The sequence below is a fragment of the Mauremys reevesii genome, linkage group 24 (genome assembly GCF_016161935.1).
Source record: "Mauremys reevesii isolate NIE-2019 linkage group 24, ASM1616193v1, whole genome shotgun sequence".
Lineage (NCBI taxonomy): Eukaryota > Metazoa > Chordata > Testudines > Geoemydidae > Mauremys > Mauremys reevesii.
The window spans coordinates 4,433,931-4,454,400 of NC_052646.1; the positions used below are offsets into that span (position 1 = coordinate 4,433,931).

The 20,470-nt window shown below is 50.1% G+C and overlaps 1 protein-coding gene across 12 annotated transcripts in view; it reads right to left on the minus strand.

The window, feature by feature from the left end:
• MEF2D (myocyte enhancer factor 2D) overlaps window positions 1-20,470 on the minus strand; it is a 172,192-nt gene that overhangs the window by 109,378 nt on the left and 42,344 nt on the right. For 10 of the 12 annotated variants that reach the window (XM_039512665.1, XM_039512667.1, XM_039512666.1 and 7 more), the window contains exon 2: window positions 10,080-10,149. The exons of 1 other annotated variant lie outside the window; for it this stretch is intronic. The gene's annotated coding sequence lies outside the window, so the exon portion shown is untranslated. Of the gene's footprint in view, window positions 1-439; window positions 540-10,079; window positions 10,150-20,470 lie in introns of those variants that run through there. One more of the 12 variants, XM_039512662.1, reaches the window with a different exon arrangement.

Sequence of the window (20,470 nt, forward strand, 5' to 3'; positions counted from 1 at the left end):
GGTGGGGCATCAGGGTGCTACCGTAATACACATAATAACCAGCTCCTGACTTTGCTCAGGAAGTGACTCATGAAGAAACACACACACCGAAGGTCTATTTCATGGTTACTACTAATATTAATAACAAACTCTCCAGCTAAAGAAACAATGCAACAAAACCAGAGGGTGACAATAGATAAGAAGGCTGAACACAGCACAGCACAGGGCAGTCTCTCTGAAAGCTGATCTGGTAGGAGGTTGGGGGGGGGGTTGTCGGCTGCTGAGTTGTCTCCTAAACCCCATGGGCCACTGGCGCGTCATCCAAGCTTAAAACCAAAAACCGAAAAAAAAAACCCTAACCCAGCTGGGCTGGTCAAGCTAAAGCAACGCCTGGTTTGTTTTTAAAAAAAAGAAGCTGCTAATTTTAAACTCCCCAGCGGAAAGAGTGAGAGGTACTTACAGGAGACAGGATGGCTGCGTCCTTTTCCACGTATGCTCAGCCCTGGACGTCTGAAAGGAAGCTCTGAGGACAAGGGAGCCAGTCCCAACCCTGCAGGAAAGCCGTCTTGTGTCCCGTGTTCCTCCCCCCCCCCACCCCTCGCCAGCGCCTCGACAACTGTCCCCAATCTGTCACTGACAGCACCATAGAGGGAGTGAGCCAACCCCCCTCCCTTTCCCCAAACACTGTCCTAGAGTGACAGAAAGAACTCGGCCTGTCTAAAGGGCAGAGACAGATGTAAAACTAGAGGGAGGTGGTAAAGCGCGGGGCGGGGGGATGGGAGAAGCCAAAGCAGCCTGCCTGGAAACAGCTGTTGAAAGCAGCCGCTTGGTTCGCTTCCTTTGCAGCCAAAGGAGCAGTGACCACAGTGTGTGTGGGGGCCTGCCTACCAGATCAGACAGCAAGGCAGCCTAGCATTACCTGGACTGAAAATCCTCCCGACGTCCACACCCACACACGCATGGCCCCTGCACTTCCATGCACCATAATCCGTCCTGTCTCTATCGCCCCACTCGCTCCTGCGATCTCCTGATGGAAAGGGAACTGGTAAATAAAACCCCAGGGCTGGATTCTTCCACTGCACTGCATGGTGGGTGGACGGTTGCGTCAGGCCCCTGGAAAAGGCTACTCAGTGGGAGCGTTGGGCACTGGGGTAAATGCTGGTGAGAGATCCAGACGCAGGGGGCTTGGTCAGAGCCAGAGGATGCCTGCACACTTGGGACTTTTCAAACTAGTCTGGAACAAATACGCAAACCCAGGGAGACTCGCTGAGGGTGTGTGCACACACACAAAAGTTGTACAGCTTTAACTACACCAGTGTCATTACAGTGATTCTACGCCCTAGCGTGGACGCAGTTGTAGCAGTATAAAAGTGCCTTATCCCAGTATCGCTTATTCCCCTTCCCGTCCAGGAACAGCTATACCAATATATGCACTTTTGTACTGATATAGTTGCACCCACCCTCAGATACAGGTATGGTTACAGCAGGAACGCATGCGTGTGTCAACAAGAGTTTCCGATGAAGACGGCGTGAGAGGCTGTTTCCTGGGAAAGGATGCTTCCTTCCGCGGTTTGAAAATGGATCTCAGTCAGTCGCAAAATACCAAATGGCACTGGATGCATTGGAAAGACAAAACTTGCCCAACGCGACTTAGATAAGTTACAGAAGTGAAGTCTAGGGGTCAGGGGCTGGACATCAGGAGTCCTAGGTTCTCAGTCTGATTTCTGGAAGAGGAGATGGCCTACTGCTTGGGGGCAGGGCCGGCGCTACCATTTTTGCCACCCCAAGCAAAAAAAAAAAAGCCGCTCCGACTGCCGCCCAAACAAAACAAAAACAAACAAACAAAAAAAAAGCCGCCCGGACTGTGCCGCAACAAGGATGGACAGCATGCCACCCCTTAGCATGTGCCACTCCAGCCACGTGCTTCCTCCACTGGTGCCCGGAGCCGGCCCTGGTGGAGGAGGGGGGCGGGGAGTCAGGACTCCTGGGTTCTAGCCCCAGCTCTGGGAAAGCAGTATGGCGTACTGCAGGGGTCGGCAACCTTTCAGAAGTGCTGTGCCGAGTCTTCATTTATTCACTCTGATTTAAGGTTTCATGTGCTCGTCTTACATTTTAATGTTTTCAGAAGGTCTCTTTCTATAAGTCTGTAATATATAACTAAACTATTGTTGTATGTAAAGTAAATAAGGTTTTTAAAATGTTTAAGAAGCTTCATTTAAAATTAAATTATAATGCAGAGCCCCCCCAGACCAGTGGCCAGGACCTGGCAGCATAAGTGCCACAGAAAATCAGCTCGTGTGCCATAGGTTGCCTACCCCTGGTCTACTGGTTGAAGCAGGTGAGGCTGGCGAATCTGGATTGCTGGGTTCTGTCCCTAGCTGTACCACTGATTTGCCGTGTCATCTCTGGTAACTCACTTTGCCTGTCTAATGTGAACCGTTTCCCCATCTATGAAATGGGGATTTCTAGGATTTACCGGTTAGGAATCTTTCTGAACAGCAAGGACAGCACCGCCCCTTACACCGAAGAGCAAAGCGTTGCCCATCTCACCAGGGGCTCTGGGGGGCTAAGGCGTTTTTCCTGGAAAGACTGGGAAAATGTAATTAAAGAGTGAGATTTTCTTCTCTGAACATTTCCATTTTTGACAAAAAGCCATTTCCCATTGAAAGGGCAGTTACCACATGGGCAATGAAAAGAACCCAAGATTGATTTTTTATTTTTTTTTTAAATCTCATGATTTTTTTAAGTCAGTCTCATGACGTTTTGGGTTCGACCCATGGTTTTTGAACACCTAGGAGCTGGCAGTGCTGCATAACTATTTGCTTTGCAGTAGTATCTAGTGCTCCCACCGGCTACTAGCTCCTCATTGTGCTGGGTGCTGGACATACATATAAGAGGCAGTTCCAAAATGTGTATGGGAAACTGAGGCACAGAGTGAGTAAATAACCTGCCCTAGGTCACACAGGGAGTCTGTTGCAGAGCAGAGAATTGAATCCAGGGTGCCTTAGTCCTAGGACAGAACCTTAAACACCAGGTCCTTATTTTCAATGCTGCGTCCTGGAGGTCACCTTCTCAACCCTGGGACCCAACATTCCAGCTACTGCATAAGTTAAACCAAACCATGAATTCATTCAAACTAGAGATGGAGTCAGCTCTGGACCCTAACTATCACCGAGTTTGGATGTGGGATATGGTTTGAGTATGATCTATATCCTCATCAAGCCAGATTTTCAGGGGTAATGAGCAACCACTGCTCCCATTGACTCAGCGCTTTTGAAAATCAGGCTCATGGCGTACAGTATAAAAGGGAGGTTCGTTTAGTGAGCCTTGTTCCCGGACTGGCACGGGCGAAAAGCCTAGCCCCTGCAGGTGGAGCGCATGGTACTACCAGGCACGTGATTTACCGAGTACAATTGCAGTGGGACAGTGCTGCGGGCGCTGGGAGGCGCAAGCATCAATTCAAGGAAGGTCACTGTCCCGAAGAGTCTTTCTGCACCAGAAGTGGTTGGGCACAAAATGCAGGAGAGGTTTTCTTGGTGTACCTCAAATTGCGTTGGACACAGGAACCCAAAGTGCCTATTGATCACGGACAACAGCGCCGTGTGTTCCAGGATGCGAGGGCGGGGCCATGTGGGTTTTAAATCACCCCAGTATTGGTTGTCATATACTTCTGAGGCAGGGTCAATAACGCGCTTATATAATCGCTCAGCTCCTACCGCGAGGCCGGCTTGGGGAACGGAAGGGGATGAGTTTCAAAGCAGCACTTTTCAAAAGTCCTCCTCCAACCTCAAACCTGATGCATCAACCCACTGAGTGAGCAATTCTGCAGCCTCAGAGCAACTGCTAAAAGCCCTGGCCTGATCAAAAATATAGAGCATATCACTCACCGGTCCTGGGGCCTTCTGCCCTACGATTAAAACCTATGTCTGGGCACCCGGCAACAACCCCGGTGTCCTCCAAACAGCACCACTTTGTAGCCCAGGCCTGGTCGACACTGGAAGCGTGATACCGATATAGCTAGATTGGTTAGGTGGATGATTTTATATCAATATAACTTTAGCCAGTATAAGAGGCAGTTACACCAGTCTAACTGGATCTCATACCTATACATTCAGCTGTTCCTGAACCAGCATAAGCTATACCCGAATAAGCTCGTTTATACCAACGTAGCTGTGTCCACACTAGGAGGGGTTCATCGGTTTAGTTTCACCAGTATGGTTAAACTTACAAAACTTTCCAGTGTAGACAAGGAATGTGCAGATCAGGTTCCACTACAAAAAGTGAAAGTTTGATCAGGCAGGTAAGGAATAGGATGGGGAAGATGGGTTCAGTTCCTGGCTCTGTTTCAAAGTCCCTGTGTGAACCCAACAGGGGCTAGGCACCTACATACCTTTGTGAATCAAGGGGTGTGTCTACACTACAGTGACACTGCTCTGGGGCTGCCACTGTAGCGTGGACGCTTCCTGCATCAACAGATGGGATTTGTTCATCTATGTCGTTAATCCACCTCGTCGAGAAGCAATAATAGCCAGGTCATCGGAAGAATTCTTCCGTCAACGGCCCCTGGGGTGAGGTCAACCTAACTATGTCACACAGGATGCAAAATTTTTCACAGCCCTGAACGATGCAGTTAGGTCAACCTAAGTTTTAGGGGTAGACCAGGCCTGGGCCTTAGGGCCTGATTCTATTTTCTACATCCCGGCCTGATCTACACTGAAAATGAGGTTGACACACCTACATTGCTCAGGGGTGTGAAAAATCCACACCCCGAGCGCCATAGTTAAGCCCGACCTACTCCTGGGGTAGAAGGGACTAGGTTGATGGAAGAATTCCCCATCAGTCGGGGAGGCGGATTACCTACTGCAACAGAAAAACTCCTTCTGTTGAGGTAGGAAGCATCTACACTACGGCGGCAGAGTGGCAGCACTGAAGTGGTAGCACCCTTAGTGTAGACGTGATCTTAGCTCATAAGCTCTCGAGGGTAGGAACAGTCTCTCTTTATGTGTCTGTGCAGCATTTAGTTCTGATCTCGGCTGAGGCCTTTATGCACTTCTGTAACACATAATAATAATTAACATATTACGATCCAGCAGATCTTCCATCTCGTGAGATACTACGGGATCTTATACTGATTTTACACTGGCATATCTCTGTGATTTATACTGGTGTCATTTAGATCAGAATTAGGACCTTCATCTTGACCTTGCAAGGGAACGGACAATGACCTCACTCAGTCTTTTCCATATACAGCTGCTATGATCTCAAGTACATTATCTGCCCCCGATCTGATATTAAAGAGGCGTCTCAATCCTCTTCTCAACATCCAGCAAAACCTGCTTGCTCAGCAGAGAAAATAACACCTCCCCCCCCACCCCACCGCCCACTTCGAGAGCTGGTGTCAGATTATTTTTAAAATCTCTCCTTGTATTGATTTTAATATCAGATACAGAATATACATTACATGAAACCATAGAACCCTCATAAAACGGTTACCCGGCCTTGTCTCTACCCACAACCTCATTACAGACAATGGAGATGCAAACATTTACTGTAACAGCAATAAACAGGGATATGAGTTCTAGAAAAAAAATACCCTCTTTTAAATTGTTCCGACGTCCCCCCCCCCCCGCTTCTGTTAATGCCATCAGCAGGCCTCATTTCCGGGGAAGGGAAGGAGATAGGGACAGGATAAGAGTCTTTTCACACTTACACAGTATTTCGGATTCATGATGGATGAGACCAAGTATACAATCTGCTTTCACAGGAAGGGAATGTTGTCTAGTGGTTAAAGCAGAGGACAGGGAGTTGGGGCTCCTGGCATTGGAGAGGAGTGGAGTCCAGTGGTTGGAGCAGAAAAAAACCTGGGTTCTGTACCCAGGTCTGCCACCTAATCTCAGTGTGGTCATGGGAAACTCCCATCACTATATTTGTGCCTCAGTTTCTCCATTTATAAAAGGGTGATGATACTTAATTATCTCTATGGGTTGTAACGAATGTTTGCAGAGCACTTTGAAAGCCTCAGGTGAGAGATCTTCACATGAAGGCCAAGAATTATTTGATAGAGAAATAGATGCTCTGAGATTCCTCTCTTCCGTCCAATAGCTTCATGGCCACGCCTTTACACAGACATCTGGGGCATGATTCTTATTTACAAAGGGGCACTGAAGTGAGTGTCAATCTGTTACACTCATAAATACTTTAAGACCCTTTTACTTTACCACGGTGGCATAAAAGGCCTTAGTGGAAACGAGGATTCAGATCTTGGTCCTAAGAGGCACATGATACCCAGATGACATCATTCTGTCTAGCTCTACTGTCATCAGAGGAGCTGCAGATGATTTACACCAGCTCAGGATCTGGCCCTGTAGTTATCTAATCAGCACTGCTCCTGGACCCCTGCAAGCTGGCACAGCAGAAGACCAGGTTTTCTGCCCACGCCTGAGCTCTTGCATTAACAAGCCCAGCCATTATGGCCAAATCTGCGCTCATCTTGTTCTTTGTTTATTGCAATGTCTTCTGACATGGGAAATTTACAACCTTGTTGACGGGACTTATCCCATTCGGGATGCGGCTGGAGGAATACAGGCTTGGAGTCATCCACTCAGAGCTTTTTGTGGGACTCTTTGGCTAGCTACAGAACTTTCACTCCCTAGGGTGACCAGACAGCAAGTGTGAAAAATCGGGATGGGGTGGGGGGTAACAGAAGCCTATATAAGAAAAAGACCCCAAAATTGTGACTGTCCCTATAAAATCGGGACATCTGCTCACCCTAATCCTTCCCGATACCCACACACATCCAAGAGCCTTGTTGTTAGAAGATGTAAGGATCTGGTTCTACGTTGTTCTTCAGGTTGTGTATCCGCTTAAACCAGTGCAGAGTGGATGTCAAACACAACCAAACCACAAAGGGGGATGTCTACACTCCAGTGGCACTTTGCACTAGTGTCAGTGACACTGGCCTGATTCCGAATTACACTCGGGTGTACTCTACACACAGGCTTTGTACTGGGATAACTATCTCAGTTAGGGCTGTGATTTTCTACCAAAATACAGTACAACCCCTCCTATGGCTGCAGCTGTGGCAGTATAACGGTGTCTTGTGCCAGGATCGCTTATTCTCCTTCCTTTCTGAGAATAGCAATACCAGTACAAGTGCTTCTGTACCAGAAGAACTGCTCCCACAGGAGTGGGTTATATCCCTTTATCTATACCAGGACAGTTAAAATGGTACAACTTTCCACAGAACCATAGAAATGTAGGGCTGGAAGGGACCTCAAGATGTTATCTAGACCAGTGTTTCTTAATCTTTTTGATACCAGGGACTGGCTTACTGCCATCCTAAACTGTGCCAGGGAGATCTCAGGCACTGGCGCTGGGCCACGGACCAGTTGTTGAGAAACACTGATCTAGACCATCCCCTTGCACCAAGGCAGGGTTAAATATAACTAGACCATCCCCGACGCTTGTTTAACCTGTTCTTAAAAACCTTCAGTGATGAGAATTCTACAGCCTCTCCCTTGGTAACCTGTTCCCCTGCTCCAGCTGAGAAGAGTGGAACGGTTACAGCCAGCGTTTTCCATATGACGCTCCTGTGACTACACCCCCGAATGCCTTTTTTCACACTGTTGACTCACATTCAGTTTCTGATCCACGATAACTCCCAGATTCTTTCCAGCAGTACCACCACCAAGCCAGTTACTCCCCACTGTGTATCATGCATCTGATTTCCCCCTCCCACATGTATCACTCTCCCTTCTCTTTACCGAATTCCACCCAACTGAATTCAGATCAATTCTCTAGTTTATCACAATCATTTTGAGTTCTCAGCCTGTACTCCAAAGTGCTTGCAACCCTCCCGGCTTGCTGCCAGCCGTAAATTGTCTAAGTGTACTCTCCACTGTGTCTTCTGCTCGTTCATGCAGATATTGAATAGTACTGGACCCAGGATGCCTCCCACTTGAAATGTCCTCTCAGGCTGACCATGTGTAACGGGTGTATAAAGAAGCCCTGAGGCCGCTTTACACCTCTCTGGCAGCATACAGGGGCCTTAAAAGCATTGTAACCTAGTATATAGAGTGCCTGGGCTCTGTCCCTGGCTCTGTCACAGGTCTGCTGGGTGACCTTGGACATGACACTTCAGCGCTCTGTGCCTCGGTTTCCCCATGTGAAACAGGGATAATGATGCTGACCTCCTTTGTAAAGCATTTTGAGAGCTACAGATGAAAAGCGGTTCAGTATAAGAGCTACGGATTATCACTGTTATTAAAATAGGAAGAAATTACCGTTGCATGTATGTTAAAGGGCCCTTTGCACTGCCAGACTAGAGTAACTGGGAATCTGACCTGTCATGTGGATTCATGGCTAGATTTTCATTTACACTAAGGCCCCTTTATGCTGCCAGAGTGGTGCAAAGGAGCCTTAAAGTGGAAGCAACTATAATTTAAGGTCACTTTAAGGCTCCTTTAAATTGCTTGTGAATGCACTGACGACGGAAGGCCTCTGTTCACACACACACACACACACACACACACACACACACACACCAGGTACAGCATGGCCATTGGCCAGGTGCAATTCCCATGCAGACGGCCCCCTGCCAATGTGCCGCACTTCTGAGTCCGGTGGGACCCTCCCTTTCAGGGATGAGGGGAATTCAGAGCCTGCTCCCCTCCTGCCCTGCACCTTGCGCAGTCATTTGCACCAGTGCAAAGTGGCTGTAAGTTCTGGCCCGGTAGCGCTTCACTCCCACGTTGTACTAGTGTAACTGACTGCGCAAGGGCTAATTAGTGCCAGCAGGTGGCAAGCAGGACCGCTGCCAGCTGGGGCCTGGGCTGAGCCCTAGCTAACTGGTTTCACACAGAGACCACGCAGCACCCCTCAGATAGCAATGGATTCACTCACTGCACACCTGGGCTGGATTCAGACCAATGCCTTAGAGGCTCTGGATCCCATTAGCCACTTAAAAGGATAGGTGCATTGCCCCAAAAGCTGTAGGGGTGCCACCCGTTCTCTCATTTGACCCTAGGATAGTCCCTTAGTTGCTCCCCGCCCCAGTGTGATTCGTTTCAGCTACAGAGTCCTCACTCATTCCGCCCCAGCATGCAAGTTCTCTCCATGACCTGAATCCTCAGCCTGCATTCAAGGCAGATCAGGCAGTTACTGTACCACCTATTGCCTGCAACTGGTAACAAACGGAGATTTGGCCACAATCCCCGTGCAGGGCTCACCAGCGGAGGCTGGCGAAGCCGCCTAGGGGGTGGGCAGCCTCGGGCTGTGAAATGGCTGCACGTCAAACTGTCACTACCCCCTCCGGTTTGACCACAGGAAATGTGATCTCAGCTCAGCCTCTCCTTCCAAATAGGGAGGGGAAATTTCTGCCTTCTCCCTCGATCTCAGCAAACAGCAGCCCAGACGGAAGACACTGCCATAATTGGAAGGGTGGAGCACAGAGGATGCACACTCCCTAAACGTAGCCGTTCTCCAGGTTTTCCACGCAGCACAGGCAGGAGAGAGATTCTGTCCTGAAACCTCATCCTCTACCCTGTGTCCCACCCTCCAATTCCCACCAATGCTGGGGTCCCAGAATCTTTTGCCCTGTGGACCAACTGGCCAGGGCTCTGCAGGGAAATGGAGGCTTACGAACAACAAGCCAGAGAACCACGATCTTGTCCCGTTAAGAAGGAAGATGCCCTGGGAGATATTGGAGCAGGTTTTCAGCTGAATTTCAATGGAGTCACTCTGGTTTGCACCCGCTGGAGATCCGGCCCATTGACATCCATGGCGCAATGCCCATTTACAGAACACCACACTGGACAGGCAGGAAACCAGCTATTTTTCCCCCATTGCTTTCTGCCTTGAAACAAAACCCTAGTTAATAATTAGGGGTCAGATCCTCAGCTGGTGTAAACTGGCAAGATGCCCCTTCTTTCAGGAGCTGCACTAATCTGCACCAGACAGGGATCTGGCCCACTGATCCCAATGGAGGTGCCCCAACTGACCCCTCCCGCCCATTGGGGATCTGTTCCCAAAAGTCTTCTTTGTCAAAAAAAACAATGAACAAAAAACAATAGTGGGTGTTAAATAAGGATTTTCCCTCCTACCTGTTAGTCAGATGGTTGCATCTTCAGCTCACTCCAGACAGCAATTTGTAGCCATTGCCTGTCAATCAAACTGAAAAAGGAAATGCCCGTCAGTTCCAAGGGGATAAAGTGACGAATGCAGGTAAAGTGCATATTCTGTCCTGATCTGGGTATAAGGGGATACCGGGAATGAGGGTTCCTCTCCTGTCAGGGCATCCCTCATCCTTGAAGGGCTGGGATCTCAAGGTTCATACTCCAGAGATTTGTTCTGACCTGGCTGACAAATAATTACAAGAATCCTGACAGAAAGGCAGCTAAGACCCTGATCCTGCAAGGTACTAAGGGCTCTCTACTCCTTGGAGCTGAGGGACACAAGACCTTTCAGGTAAGAGAAAGAAAGAAAGAAACCCTGTAAAACTATGATCTTAAAGCTTTAAGAAATGGAAAACCAGCTGTCCATCCTGCCAGCTGTTCAGGACTAGCTGGTGGACTGAAAGACACAGCTGAATAGCCCACAGTGCCCCAGGTTGAATTCCTGAGCAGTCAAAGATTGCATAACCCACTGCAGCGAACGCTTCAGGTCTGTGCAGTTTGCACATTCTGCTCTCAGCCGGACCAGTGTACATCTGGAGCTCCCTTGGAAGTCATGGTGCACGATGGGAAATGCCACATGGCTTGGGGAGACCAGCCCATACTGCAGAATGGCGACATGAGACAGTTGAACAACTAATACCACAAGGAACTGCCCCAACATAGCCAAACTGAAAGATTTTAGGGTTTTGGGCTTCAATTAACATTTGTCATGGAAAACTGACACTTTTGCTGAAACGTTTAATTGAATGACAAACCCAGCGTCCCGTTAAAACACAGTTCCGATGGAACATTGTCAACCAGCCCTACCAAACGCAAAGCGCAGCCGCTGCACGTCACTCTGGGCTCTGCCGCACCCCAAGTACTCCAGAGGTGGAAGCCCACCAGAGGCCACCCTGGGCTGGTTTGCAAAGACGCTGAGCACCAGCAGCTCCTCCCATGGCCTTCAACTCGGGTTGCGCCTGCTCAGCACCTCTGGAACTCAGGCCCTGGTTTTGGAGGCCATGCATCCCACTGGGGACCCAACGACGTCACCCAATTCATTTCACTTGTGACTCGAAACAGACAGGAACCCAGGTACGATTCTTCCTCCCGCCTCTCGGAGAAGTAGATTAAGTACATCAAACGGAAAAGCCCCTTCCACAGATGTAGGAAGCGGCTTCACTACGGCACTACAGCTGTGTCGCTGTAGGGGCTGTAGTGTAGACATAATAGAGGCACCACGGTGGGCTGCTGTAGCGTAGACAGTTGCTATAGTGAACAAAGGTGTTTTTCCCATCGCCGTAGTGAGTCCACCCCAGGGAGAGGCAGGAGCTAAGTCGTGGAAGAATCCTTCCATTGGCCAAGCGGTTGTTTACGCTGGGGCTCCGGTCGGCTTAACTATGTCTCTCAGAGGGGGGCGTGAATTTTTTACACCCCCGAGTGAGGTAGCAAGGCCGACCGATGTTTTCAGTGTAGTGATTGGTCCAAGGTCATGCAGGGAGTCTGTGGCAGAGCTGGGAACGGAGCCCACTTTTTCTGAGTCCGAGGCCTCCGCTTTAACCACAACGCCAGCCTTCCTCTCGCTGAGCCGCCTACCCCTCACCAGCTCATTTCCTGACGTTACAAAATTCAGCCCGAGCACAGATGGGCCAGAGAACCGCACAGCGTAGAACTTCATCCAAGCCCTCCTACCCCCCACGCAGCTCAGCTCTGGTGGAAGCCAGCGGAGGGTTCAGCTCATGGCCCCATCTCGAACTCGAGGCCTTCGCTGTAACAAATATCTCCTCACCAAACGGCCTGGCACAGGAAGATGCTGTACGTAATTTCTCAAAGCAGCTGAAGCACAGACTGCTTTCGAGCTGTCAGAACGCATCAAACCTTGAAACGTGAGGGCCAGATCTCTTCAGACATATGAGCTAGAAAGTTTTCCAGCTTCTGAAGCAAACGAGTAAATCTCCTTAGTTCAAAACTCGACCGAGAAGGGGTGGAGGGAGATTCTAACCCTGTTCCTCGGCTGGATCTGGGGTAGCAACAGAAATATGATGCATAATTAACCTCAAACAGCTTCCCGGCACTTTATGGGCTACATTTTGTGTTAAGTTCAAGTCAGCTCCAATTCTGGCCCTTCACTTCCTTTAATAGAGAGGAGCAGTCCAAAGAAATTCAGGCTCCAGATCCGATCAATTACTCTGTCGCAAGGGGTGAGGGTGGGGGTTCGAAGGGAGAAAGTCTGGGTCTTATGGTTAAGGCACTGGGCTGGAACTCAGGTGAGAGGGATTTAATTCCTGGCTCTCCCATAGGCTCCCTGTATGACCCTGGGCAATCCACTTGCTCTCCCTTTTGCCTGTTTAGACTGGAAGCTCTTTGGGACAGGGGCCGTCTTTTACTATGGGTTTGTGCAGCACCTAGCACGATGGGCCCTGATCTCAGTTGGGGCCTCCAGGTGCTACTGTATTGGCACGTGCCACTCCCAGTGATCTCTGCGGAAGCCACAGCTGCTCTGAAAATGAGTCCTCTTGAACGTAAAGGGGCATTCAGGGTTGGTCTGAGTGCCCCGTGAACTGTGCAGAGAGCAATTTCCCAACATCCTGCAGTGTGTGACGGGATGGGGGCTGCCGTGTGGGTGGAGGATGTGTGAATATGTGGTTTAGGTCACTGTGCAGGGTTTGCGCTACAACGCTGAGCCCTAACCGCGTCCTCTCCCCACACCTCCACCCTCCTTCCCTGCCCCTGTTCTCAGTGCTGGCTTCTGAGCACATCCATTCTAAAAGGCAGATGCACATGCAACTCCGCAAGCTCTTGCCTGCAGCAAACATATCCCTGCACTGCAATCCTTTCGGATCGCCAGCTAATCAGGGTCATTCCAGACCAGCGGCCCCCTTATCTCAGTGGAGTTGGGTTCTGTCTTTCAGACCATACAGAGGACCCACAGCAACTCCTGGCCTACCGAGGTATCACACGTAGGAGTCAGAGTGTTAACCGTAATGTCCTGGCCAAATTCCACTTTGGGTAATGACATTCTAACTCCCGTGTGCAGGTGCATCACCAATATAGTTACAGCAATGCAAACCCCCCTGGTCTGGACACAGTTAGACTAGTATCAAAGTGCTTATACTGGTGCAGCTTATTCCTTTGCGGAAAGGGGAATACGTTATACCAGTATAAAGGAACCTTTATACAGGCATAACTGCATCCACACGGGCAATTGTACAGGTTTCACTGTATCAGTAAAATATTATGCCCCTAACAGACAGAGTGATACCAGGATAAAAACTGTGTATACCCCAGGCTTAAATTCCTTCCAGCAGCTAGCAGTGTTGCAATCATCAGGTATTCAAAAATCACGAGACAGGGCCCCAAAATATCCTGAGATTGGCTTTAAAAATCATGAGGGTAATGTTTAAACAATAGATTTGCATTCTTTTTATTTGCCTTCTCCTTTTGGAGCTTTCAGCAGCCACATTTTCAAGCTTTTTATCGCAAGCCCAAGGGCTAGAAACTTACTCTTTTTTTGAAGAAAATGAAAGCTGAGATTTTATTTCTTGAGTCCAGGAGCTGGGGCTTTAAAACACCGAATTATCATGAGGGCTGTGATAAAAATCACAAGTGTTGGCAGCCCTGAGTTGAGTGTACGCAGTATCTTTCACGTCCCTCCCGCAGTTGCTGGGCAGTGTTGCCCCATGTTGCTAAAACAGCTGCTGCATTCCCGCTCCGAGGTGGAAGCATTTCAGTGGTGAGTGAGGTGGTCACTATATTATACATAGTGCTCGATCCCCTGCTGCCCTGCACCTTGTGCGGGTCAAATGAGCGCCAAGTGGGTGGGAAAGGCTACCTTTCTGATCTGGCAGCACGGGTGGAAAAGACTGTTCAAGGGGCAGGAGAAATGTGGCTTAATAACCCGGACTAAAGCTATGTCCACACTACAAGCGCTACAGCATCTCCCTTCAGAAGGGGGTTTTCCATCATTGCAGTAAATCCACAGCTCCCAACGGTGGTAGCTAGGTGGACAGAAGAATTCTTCTGTCCACCGAGCCGCGTCTACACTGAGCGTTAGGTTGACCTAACTGTGGTGCTCGGGGCACATAATTTTTCACAGCCCTGAGTCAGGACGTAGCTAGAGTCATCTAATTTTTAATTATAGATCACACCTATATATCAATCAAGTGCCCTTTGGCCTCTGTCGATCATAGATATCTGGCCTCCATTACCTCATGCTCTTTAACATCGTAACACCCCCGTGAGGTTATCTCCATTGTATAGAAGGGGGGCTGATGCATAGAGACAGACTAAATGACTTGCCCAAGATCACACAGGAAGCCTGTAGCAGACCAGGGACTTAACCCGGTGCTCCAGCATCCCAGCCCATGCTTTAACCACTAGGCAACTTCCTCTTAAGAGCCTGGCAAGTGCTATAGAAACGTCAGCTATTGTTTACAAAGACCACAAAATAGATAGCAAAAAAAACCTATTTCTGTTTATTTAGAGAGACATTTTAATGGAACAAATGGTTCTATTAATCACAGAGCTGTCGAGCTGGAACAAAGCTCAAGAGGTCACCTAGTTCACCCCCCCATGCCAATGCAGGATCAAATATAGCTAGACCGTCCCTGGCAGGACTATCCAATCCAGTGACGGGATTCAACAACCTCCCTTGGTTCCCTGGCCCAATGCTTAACCACCCTTAAGGCAGAACGTTTTTCCTAATTTCCAACCTAAGTTTCCCTTCCTGCAAGCTAAGCCGATTTGTTCTTGTCCTGCCCTCGGTGGGCACAGAGAACAATTAAGCGCCATCTCCTTTACAACAACCTTTTACAGATGGGAAGAGTTTTCTGTCTCTCGTTACTATGATTGTAAATAATCGCAGCCCTCTGGGAACCGCTGGCCACGCGGCTCGGTGTGTTTGGCTGCGACGGAGTGACTAAGAATGGTGACACACAGCTAGTCAATGCTAGAACAGCATTAGTCCTTTCTCCCCACCCCCCACCTTCTTGATTTCCACCACCACCACCAGGGCAAATCCTCAAAGGTCTGGAGGTTCCTAACGTCAATTGATTTCACTGAAAGTTGGGCGCCTACATACGTTTCAGGATCCAAGCCCCAGCTCTTCGGAGAGGGGATTGTCTTGCCTGTGGGTATGTAAAGCTCCCAGCATAATGAAACCCCAAGATGGCAGGCACAGAAACAATGCAGATGATCAGGGCGCTGGCCTGTAACACGTGGGTCTGCAGTTGCTGATCGGCCGTTTGACTTTGGGGAAGTTGCTACCCTTCTTTGCTTCCTCTTTATCTGTTTTGTGTAGTTAATTGTAAGCTCGTTGAGGGCAGGGACTGTCTCGCTCTACATGTCCGTGCAGCACCTACCAGCACCCTGATCTGTCACAGGGCCTGAGGGTATGTCTACACTGCAGTGTAAACCCAGAGTTTGAACTCAGGCTCAAGCCTACCCTCCCCACTTCCGTCTACACAGAAATCGCACTAACCCAGGGCTCGCATCTAGGGTCCCAGGACCCCACAGGGGTGGAGGATCCAAGCCTGAATCAAGCCGGGACCGAGGGTTCAAGCCCTGTTGCTTTGCAGTGTAGATGCAGTCACACTGGACTCGTGCTCTGCGGATCCGCCAAAAGTACCGCATAATCCCAGGACCCACAGGCCAACTTTCTTAGTCCTCTGGCCGGTCAAGTTTGGTGGACAGCCAAGTTTTTCCATACTGTACCACGAACAAAGGTGGAGTGGCCACCTTTTGAGAGGGCACTCAGAAGTCTGGGATATGGATGGTGGGACTCGGGCCTGCACAATGCAGTGTAGACGCTGCCGCCCCAGGTTGGGACCCAGGATTCAACAATTCCTAACCTAGGGTTACAAACGAGTGTAGACACTCCAGCCCCAGGTTAACAAACCCAGGTTCTATTAACTCAAGTTCTCCTAACCCTGGGCTTACACTGCAGTGTAGACAGACCCGCAGAGTTTAAGGCCAGAAGCGGCCACCAGACCAGCTAGTCTGAGCTCCTGTGTATCACAGGCCACTAACCATCACCCAGCACCCACATACAAAACCCAACAACTGAAATTAGACCAAAGCATCACAGCCTATAGGAGACTGTGATGTGCCACAGGCAGAGAACAGGAGGGACCAAGCTGCACCAACGCCCCAGGCCCTGGAATGGCAGAGACTTGATTAAGTGAGATAAACCCCGATGACCCTAGCAAGTGACCCACACCTCAGGCTGCAGAACAAGGTGGAAAAAAACAAGGTCCCTGCCAATCTGACCTTAGCCTCTAGATCTAACTGGTATATTTATTTTACACAGGAGGAACTAAACTTTTCAGTGATTTGCCTATGGTCACACATGGAGTCTATAACACAGCTAGAAATTGCCTCCAGGTCTCTAGGGTCCTCGCGCACGGCTCATACGCCATCCCACCCTATGGAGCGGCACCCGATGAGGCAAGAAGCTCCTTAGAGAGACACGTCTATCCTGAATCCCATTGGAACTTTGGCTTGTGTGCTGAGCGGTGACATGAAGGCTCCTCCTAGCAGGAACTGGACAGAGACCCTCCCTTCCCCGCCCAAAGACGTTTCACATTAAAGGCCACCGAAAGGTACCAGACTATCAAGTGTGATGATTTTTCCTTGCTCAGAACCCAGAGCTGGCAAGCTGATGTTTAGCGCCTTTGGGAAATAATCCAGGAACCACACAATGTTCCCTGGGAGCAGGTTGAAATCGGGAGAAGCAGACTGGTTTTATTCACGGCAAAGCCGGTCATGTGCTGTAATTCAGTCACAGAGTTTAAGGCCAAAAGGAACCATAAGATCACCTCATCTGTATAGCCCAGGCCACTACGTTTCACCCAGGTACCCTTTACAGAGCCCAATAACTTGGGTTTGGATCCAGCACCTCTTCCAGAAAAACAGCCAGTCTTGATTGGAGGACATCAAAAGATGGAGAATGCACTTCCTATGGTAGTTTGTTCCAATGGTTAAACACACCTCCCTGTTAAAATACGTGTCTTAAAATGTATTGTAATGATTGAGAGAGGGGTTCAGAGAGTGTGTACATGCACATTTATCATCCTCTAGTCAGTGCGTTCAATTGGAACTGCTCACCTGTGTGTCCTATGCCCTATATTCCTATCAGCTAATGGCGATTCTCCTTAAACTCTTCAATCAAGAGACAATGGGTTCTATTCCCACTACTGCTGTGATATTCCCACTGGCTGTGACATACAACACGGTGACACCTCAGAAGCCCTCAGTTACCCTGGATTAGTCACAGGATAGTTTAACCTGACAGGTGGTTCTTGAGAGAGCAGGGGTTTGGATTTCTGAGAGCTTACTCCAAAGCCCAATGAAATCAATGGCAAAATTTCCTGGCTTGGGGGTCACGAGGCTCCGAGCACCTTCCTAATTCATCTCGATGCCAGAAGCTGGGACTGGATGACAGGGGATGGATTACTCCGTAATTGCCATGTCCTGTTCATTCCCTCGGAAGCACCTTTCCCCCGAGAGCTGCAACTATGCTAGTTATTGACCCATTGGCAGGGATTGTTTTAAGCACAGACAGCTCAGCAACGAACCTCGCTGGTTTGCGTTAAGAACCTTTGCAAGTTTGCCTGGCTCTATGTGAGAGTTTCCATTGCAGTGCCCTCTGGGTATTTATCATGCCGTACCTGGCCCAGCTCCCAGCAGCAGTGCTTTCTGGGAGATTTCAAAAGGTCATGCCGTGCACTGTGGCACAGTAGTGGGGTGGGGAGAGGCAGGGGAGTGAGTGAGCATTTTGGCCAATCTGCATCCCCGGCTGGGACTCCAGTGGTTCAAAGAGACATAATTTAGGAGCTCCCAGCAAGCAACCCTAAATCAGCCGTATTGGGCTCCCATGTCATTGTTAAAATGGCCTTTTGTTTGACAACGGAAATATTTGCCCCCCAAAAATAATCATTTTGGCAGAACCTGAAAACAAAATATTTTCAGGGTTGGCTTTTGGGGTGGGAGGGATAATTTGTTTCTTCTTCTCCTCCCCCCTCCTTTTCAGTGGCAAAATGGAAAATTGGGGAAGAAGAAAATGTTGGACGAAAACTTTTGAAAAAGAGCCTGAATAAAGGGAAAACTGTTCCTTTTCGAAAACGGAAAGTGCTTCTCTTTCAGCCCGCGGAGGCAGGTCTGACTGCCTTTATTTTGGCAGAGAAGGAAACAGACACAAAGATCAAACAGACTGACTGAAAGGGCACAGGGAAGCAGTGACAGAGCCAGGAAGAGAACCCAGGAGCCTGAATCACCAGTCGCTCCCCTCTCACCACTAGGCCATACCCTCCCGCAGAGCCAGGACTAGAACCAGCCTGCACACAGTATTGTTCCTGGTATAACTATGTTGGACAGGGGACTGATTTTTTCACCAATACAGGAATACCAGGACCACCCCAGTGGGGACAGAGTATGGCTGGTATAAAGGTGTAGCCAGCTGTTAATGACAACCCTCAAGACCTGCTCCACCCGAGGGAGGGAAGGTCTCTGGGAAACCCCTGCTAACCTCCGCCCAAAGGCTGAAGTCCCAGCCCCATCAGTCAATCAGTCGTGAGCCAATGAAGCCACTGATGTGAACCGCCTGGGACATGGGAACCAGACGTTTCACTGCATTCATTCCCCGTGCAGCCGGACGGCCCTGCTTGGACAAGGCAAGGGGATGTGGCTAATGGCTGCGAAAGGCCAACGCCCCCATGGAGAGTTTCTTAAACGCAGTTTCCCCAGAGGCTGTGGGACTCGTAGCAGGGTGACTTTCATGCCTAGCTTAGGGGGCATCTGTTAAGACACAGGGCCTGATTTTCAGGTCCTCTGTTCCCGTGCTCAGGATAGGGGCGGAGTGGGGTGGGAAAAGGTGGATTTAAGCCACCTCTGTGCTCTGGCCCCTGGTGTCAGCTACAGCAACCTCGGGGCTGCTCTAACTTACGCTCTGCTCCCCGCAGTCCCCTATGGGCTCTGGGAAGCAGCAAGTTGCCATAGTGCTTTGCACTTCAGCGATGCCCCCAATCCACCCCCTCCACCAGAGGCTGGGAGCAGATCCCTTATGCCAGCTCCACACCAGCCGGGAAGGCCCCCTGCCCTGGGGAGATTCAAAGGGGGGGGCGTGCTTCCACCCGCTTTACTCTGTCGGAGCAGCCTAAAGGGATCGGAGTGCGACTGAGAACCAGGCCCAGATTGTGGAGGGGGAAGGGCGGCATTACCACAACCTCCCCTTCCCTTTTTTTGAGTTTCCTCTAGCAACGAGCTTGGACCACAACATTTGGTCTCCGACCCAAACTTCCCCATCATTCGGGGAGCGTGCGGCTCCTGAGCCATCTCTGATTTCTGAGGGCCCCTGGCTACCTGACTTCCTGGCTTCCAACGGGCCAAACTTAACCCACAGCAAGGCAGGGCCTCGTTCTCATGCCACGACGGCTCCGTTACGCCGCTCTGCCCGCGGAAAGAGGCCTTAATGGGAGGAGAAACCACCTATACACTCACTTTAAGGCCCCTTTGCCCAGCCAGAGCATGCCCCGAACCAATCAGAGTCGGCTCTTCTCCATCTCAGGCCAATAAACACGTGGCCCGATATTCAAAGGCTCCAAGCTGCGAACAGCTCGCGCTGGCCAGTGGGAGTTTCCCCAGCTCTTCACTGGGCCAAATGGGGCTTTTGCCTCTCTGCGCTGCCTTCCGAAGACAAGAAGGAAGGAAAGCCTGCGAAGAGATCAGAAGGCGGGGGTGGGGGGAGGACGGACGAAGCTTCCCCAGCAGAACGGATATGGACAAGGCCGTGGATTTCCCGGCCCGCGTGCTCCCCTAGGAAAGTTACTGCGGCTGCGAGAACGGGGGCGGGTGGCGCGCTAAGGGGGAGCCGTCACGGAAAGGGAGCAGCGCTGAGACGCCCCAGAGGTTGCGGTTGGAATTGTGGGTGCTCTGCAAACCAGACCCTAGATTCCACGGTGGCAGGAGCTGTACAAGCCGAGGAAAGAGAGAGCAGACTGGGAAAGGAGGGAGAGACACAAATGGACACTGGAGACTAACTAGACAAATGTACTGGGCCAGATCCCCCCGCCGGCATAAATCGGGATGCTGAGCTGAGGATCTGTCCCGCAGAGACAGAAAACGAGGAAGCTAACGAGGATCCAGTGGGTCGGGTGTTGAGCTCAGTGGGACTAGTCTTAGCTCTGATGCTGGCCCGCTGCCTAAATCCTTTGTTTCACCCCTCACCCTTTGTCTGTTTCATTTGTGCAGTTGGTACATGCTTTGGAGGGCAGGCACCACTCCCAGTGCGACGCTGTGTGTGGGTACAGGCCCCCCGAGGCTGGCTGCTGCTACCTGAATCCAAA